The sequence below is a fragment of the Platalea leucorodia genome (assembly GCF_965183815.1).
Source record: "Platalea leucorodia genome assembly, contig: HAP1_HAP1_SCAFFOLD_150, whole genome shotgun sequence".
NCBI classification, from domain to species: Eukaryota; Metazoa; Chordata; class Aves; order Pelecaniformes; family Threskiornithidae; genus Platalea; species Platalea leucorodia.
In genome coordinates this window covers 109367-115692 of record NW_028121394.1, presented here as the reverse complement: position 1 = coordinate 115692, position 6326 = coordinate 109367, and positions in this window count along the sequence as shown.

The window sequence follows — 6326 nt, the reverse complement described above, 5'->3', positions numbered from 1 at the left end:
CCGAGGGGTTTCCCGGCCAACAACCGCAGGGGCTGCCGTCAGCGTGTCACCGCGCACACATAATGGCGCACGCACAACGGCACACCGCACCCACGGCCCCGCGCCTCACGTGGCCGCTGGTGTCCCTGCTGTCCCCCCGGCCTGTCGCCGCCCGCTGTCCTGCCCCGCTTTGGGCCTGCGGTGTCCCCCTGTCACCCCCTGGGCCTTCACCACCCAACGTCACCTCCCGCCAGCCCCTGGCCTGTGGTGCCTCTCCCAACAGCCCTGGGCCTGCGGTGTCCTGTCGCCCCCTGGGCCTGCGGTGTCCCTCCTGTCACCCCCAGGCTGTCACCACCCGCTGTCCCCTCCTGTCAGCAGCCAGCCAGGGCAAGACAGCTGGGGGGAGATGCAGCGGCCTTTGCCGGCTGGCGCTCGGCTGCCCGCGCCGCAGGGCCAGCGAAGGGAGGGGACATCTCAGGGTGTCGGAGGGTATTTGGGTGCATTTATGGGAAGTTCAGTCAAAGAAGCCCACGACCATTTCTATTTCTTGCCATCAACCAAGGTACTTCCCCACTGTGGCACGTCCACGGTTGCCTGACCTCTGGGGAGGAGGACTAAAAAGCAAAGAAGGAACCATGAGCGATAGGAGCTGCCCCAGGACAATATTTCTTGCTTTCTCAGTCCTCGCCGCTGCTGCTGCAACAGCCCTAGCGCATGACATCATGCCTTGCCTTACCAGGTCTCGTTCTGCTGACTAATATGCTACAGCTTGCAGACGGTTCTGGCCCAACTGGCTATTCCTTTCTCTTCACGTAAATATAATATAAAAGACCTGTTATAGTCTGGTGGGGCTAACGAGGGAGCTTCCACGACGGCTTGGTTTAGATCTCTAAATGCCTTTTGGGTTTCTGGAGTCAGGAAACCCTTTTGATTTCAGTGCTGTCCTCTATAGCCAAGGGATGCTTAGTTTTGCTACTTGTGTCTCTTTGTTTTTCCTGTCACCAGTGATTTGGAAGCCTAGGCTTTAATATGGTAGCCTTGCTTATAAGCCTGGGGTGGAATATAGATTATACGCATTCATTCCATAATTGGGCCATCGCCACACTCCAAACGACAGCAGCAGAGGCAAATAAGCCCGACTGTTGGATAGGCACTAAAAGCCTATCCTCTACCACAAATCTACTCTCCTGGGTACCCGTCCCATTGAATTCTCAGTGGTACAAGGACAGGCCCCTACGTTACGAATTTTCACTGAAGAAAGGAAGCACAGCACCCTTCCGCCAAGAAGGGTTTGTCACCGGTCTGAAAGGAGACCCCTGGGTATGCTTGGAGAGCAAACCTATGGACAAGCTTACTCACTCTGTAGGGGCTGGGAACTGGGAATGCCAATAAGCCGTAAAATTCATAGAATGGAGGGACATGGACAATTCAGATCTTATGACCATACGGACAAAAAGGGGAGGCTTATGCCTGGAATGTTCCATAGATTTGTTCCTAGGCCTAAAGGGAATTGGTATCACTCCACAAATCCTTCCAAAACCTTGTTGTATACCACATCCACCGAGCATGGGAGGCAGATTCTCCAGAAGCCCTTACATAAAACCTATTGCAATAAGCCATCACGCTGCAGATTTCTTCCTGCATGGAGCTTATCAGGCCCTGCAGACTCCAAGACAATGTGGATATTCGCAGATGGATTAACTCGCTATTCTGCAGGAAGCCATAACCAGATTGAAGATAATCAATCACCATCGAGCTCCTGGGGGATATCAAGAACACTTGTCAGGCAGCAGCTGCATCCTCTTGCGCAGGCTTTGAACTAGCCCTGGCGAAAAAGCTGACCAGCAGACTGGGGTACGTAAGAAAAAGCTCCTATGTAAAGATGGCTTCGAAGGATGCGCAAGAGAGCTTGACTGGCAGTGACCTCGCCTATACAAGTGGGTCTACTGTTAGAAGAAACCAGACAGAAACCAGCTGAAAGCAGCAAAGTTGCAACAAAATAGTGCAAACTCAGCTAATAAATGTGCATTAAGCGAGCTTGCACGGGGTTTGTGCGTACAAATCCTCAAAAGTGAATGGTAACAGGCGATCTCACGGCCAAAGCCAACAGGTTTTTTAGACTGTAAAAAAGCACATGTGAGTAGCCTTAAGATTGCGTATAAGGAATCAAGAATTGTACCACGGGGTCCTTCTCAGGCCCCCAGCCAAGAGGCACCTTTATGGCCGGCAATAAAAAGGGGTTTCAGCTAGAGTGCACCTCTGCTGCCTTCTTTCCTGTACCCACGCGAGAACTAGAAGAGAAGTGCAAGCAAATCCATTTCAGTAAAAGTTCAGGCCAACATTTAAACAGCCCAAACTCTCAGTACTTACACTGACCCTTACTTAGAGATTTATTTTATCTTCCTTTGGTATGGAACTAAGCACGCTCCCTCCTACCCACAGTCCTTCCTCCCAGCCTCACAGCTCTCCTACATAAGAAACGTAAAGCTACATAAGCGACAAAAGACAAAAAACCTGCTTTGGTGAACACCAAAACACCCATGACTTGCTCAAACTCTTCATCGCCCCACCTGAGAGTCAAGGGACAGGATCTCCTAAAGGCTCTTTCGCAGGCACTGCCCTGAAACCCCCTCGCTGCTTCTCTGCTAGTGCACAGCGATCAGGAAGAGTTTCATTTTTAAGTCTCTGTAGACAATTTCTGAAATTAGACAAGTAATTGTTAACGAGGATAAGCCCTTTGCCTTGCATCCGGCAACCAACGCGGATGCGGACCCAGCAGCACAGACCACTGCCACGCACAAGCCACCACCCCACGCCCAGGGAAAGCACGACCCGTCAGAGGTGGTACCCGATCCCGCTCCTCACATCAGGTCTCTGTATGAGCAGGTTAGTTCTTTTAGTCAGACACAGAAATCACAAGTGATTTCTTCTGCTGCTGCTGCTGAAGCAGACTTTTAAGTAGATATTGCCAAAGAATGCACAAACAGCCACAAAAAGTTAAAGCAGGTACTTTCATCCCAGGTCTGACAAGAAATTGCCCCCGCCCCCCCAATCCAAAATGGTCAAGAAATCTATCTGAAATACAGATTCACGTCCACTATCATGGATGATGAACCTCGTCCTAAGCACACGTTGTGCCTTCAGACAGGAGCTAAGGACTGCATGAAGTCACCGCCACGAGCAGATGTTCAAACCCGATGCCTCCAGAACACGCAGGCAAACACCCACCATTTTTTTCAGCAATGTTTCAAGTCACGCGATACTCAGTCCATGACTTCACAAAATGTCACTAAACTTAACGATAGCAGCCTCTCTGCAGGTTTCTTACTCAAAGGCAAAAACCAAAAACCCACATACCCTCGGGGAAACCCTTGTCCTTCCGTGTGGCTGGTGCCTTCCCATGGGTCATTTTTTCTTGCAGGTTGAATTTAGAGCTTCAGTAGTATTTTTTTAAAAGCAAAATCAACAAGCAAACAAACAAAAAAACCGCTGGGCGATATTTTCCCTTCCAGCTGGGCTCTTCTCCCCCAGCCCTGGCCACCCTGCAAGGTGATGATTGTCACCAATATGAGGGCGCAGGACTGGGCCCAGGTCAGGGCTGTTGCAGGCAGCACGTGTCTTGCGGCTCCCGGGAATGCAGGTCCTGGGGAGTGCGCAAGAAATGGGGCAGCTGCCCATCACTCCTATTTTTGCTCTCTCCCCATGGCTCTCTCTCTGGCTCCCGCTCCCCCTTTTTTAATTTCTCCCTGTCTGTCTTTAGCCCGTCACCATTTTTTCCTCTCTCTTACTCCCTGTCTGTCTCGTCTAATTCCTCCCTCTCTCTCCTATAGCCTGCTGCTATTTTTTCCTTTCTCTACATCTCTCTCTCCCACTCCCTCTCCCTCTCTTCTTTCTGTCACCGGCTCCTGCTTCCCGCCCTTAATTGTTCCTCCCTGTCCTGCAGCCTGTGCCCTCTTTCCTGACTGCATCCCCTGCTCCACTGCCTCTGCTTCTCTCTGGCCTCCGTCCCGCTCCCCATCCCCTTTTGTTCTTCCTCCCTCTCCACCCTGGAGGCCATCGCTGTTCTCTCCTCCTCCGCCTCCTTCTCCCCATCCGCCTCCCTCTGTGTCTCGTCCCTCTGGATTGTTTCCCGCCCTCCCCTCGCTCTGTGTCCCGCTCTCCGTCCCTGCCTCTCCCTTTCCCCCTCCCCTTCCTTTCCCCTCTCACCCTTTCCCCTCGCTCCCTCTCTCCCACTCCCTCTCCCATTTCTCTCTCACTCCGCTCTCCTGCTGCCTTTCCTGTCTCTCTGCCCCCCTCACCCTGCCTCTGTCTCTCTGTCCCTCTGTCCTCCTCACCCTGCCCTGCTGCTTCTCTCCCTGGCCCTCTGTCCTGCTGCTTAGCGCTACTTTTCCTCCTGCACCCCACTCTCCCCTTCCCCTCCACCTCTTTCCCGCTCTATCCCTGGGCCAGCTCCTCACCAGGATTCTTCCTTCCTCCACTCCCTGCCCAGCTCCCCCCGTTCTCGTCCCTCTGCCCGTCTCCCGTCCCTCTCCTGCCGCCCCACCGCCCTGTCCCACCCCTCTCTCCTGCTCTGTCCCTCTCTCCTCCTCCTCCTCCCTCCTCCACCGGGGCTCCGGGGCCTGGGCCTGGGCCAGCGCAGCCCCGGGGAGGCGGCCATGGGGCTGCGGGGGGGTGAGGCCCAGCCGGGGCGGGGGACGGTGGCCGCGCAGGGTCAGGCAGCAGGAGGGGGCGCCCCGCGGCATGCCGGGAGCTGTAGTGCTGGGCACGGGGCTGCCGGGCGGCCATGTTGGTTCCCGGGGCATGCCGGGAGCTGTAGTGCTGGGCACGGGGCTGCCGGGCGGCCATGTTGGTTCCCGGGGCATGCCGGGAGCTGTAGTGCTGGGCACGGGGCTGCCGGGCGGCCATGTCGCTCTTGCGAGGCGCCGACTCTGCTCCGGCTGCGGCCCAGCTGAGGTGAGGGCCGGGCCCTCTCGCACTGGCTCTGCCTCTGGCTCTCTGGCCTTGCTCTCCTGGCGACGTGGGCGACAAGGGGCAGGTGGACGCTTACTGGCCTTGGAGAGGAGCCGGTGCAGCTGGAGCTGAAGAGACCAGAAGAAGGTGAAGCAGCTGGAGGATGAAAGGAAGGGGATGCAGCCAGCTGCTGCCTCCAGCTGCAGCCAAGAGACAGCCAGCCTCTGCGGGTGACGAGGGACCCCTCTGAGCAGGCCTCAGCAGACCAGATTGCCCACGGGCACCGCAGGGCCTGTGGAAGTAAGGAAAATTGCAGCATGGCCCTGTAGTGTGTGCGTGTGCGTGTGCGTGTGCATGGCTGTGTACCTGGGAAGCCTCATGTTGTAAGAGCTGTAAGACACCCCGGTGTTCTCTTCCCTGGAGGACAGTCAAGTACCTGGAGCTAGAGAAGAGGAAGGGAGGCAAGGACAGACAGACAGAGAGAGAAGTGCCTGAACTCTCAAATTTGCCTGGCAGTGCAGAGAGCAGGAACTGCAGGGAGTCCTGGGCCCCTGGGGTCATGTCACCCCTCTTCTGCGTCCCAGGCCCTCCCTGCCCCCTCCCCTTCCCCTCGGTGTCATTTCTTTCGCTTCCCCCTGCCTCCCTTCATCTCTATTATTGTGCTCTGCTCCCTGTCCCCCCATCTCTTCAAGTCTCTCTTTCTCTGCCATCCTCCTTCTCCCTTTACTTTCCTTGTCGCCCCTCTTTCCTTCTCCCCGAGCCTCTTTCTTTCGGTCTCTCTCTGTCCTGCAGGCCATCGCGGTTTTTCCCTTCTCCATCTCTTTGTCTCGATCTGCATCCCTCTCTTTTGCCCCATCATCTCTCTGGCCTGTTCCCTGTCTTTCGTCTCTTTCTGCCTGTAGCTTCTGCTCCCTGTCCTTGTCTTCCCCTCTCCCTCATTCCTTCTGCTTCTCTTTCTTTCTCTCTCTCTCTTGCTCTCTCCTGTTCACTGTCACTGTGTTTTTGCAGTCTGGATCCCACTGTCCCTCTCCTTCTTCCTGTTCATCTCCTCTCTCTGTCCCTCTCTGCTGCTCCCTGACCATCTCTCCCCACCACCCCCACCTCTCTGCAGGGCTCCTGATAACCTCCCTCTCTTTCTCCACCCCTCTGTGCTGCTCACCAGCCCTGGTTTTCTCTTTCTCTTTGCCGTTATTCTTGTCTGTCGCTCTGTCCTGCTCCCTGTCCCGTCATTTCTCACTACATCCCTCTGGCCTGCTCCCTGCCCCTGTCCCTGCCCCTGTTCTTTTCTACTTCCTCTCCGTCTTGCTGCCCACCCTAGGCTTTTTTTGCAATCTCTCTCCTGCCCCCAGCCCTTCTTTTTCTTTCTCTCTCCTGCTCCCTCTCCCTCTTTCTGCCTC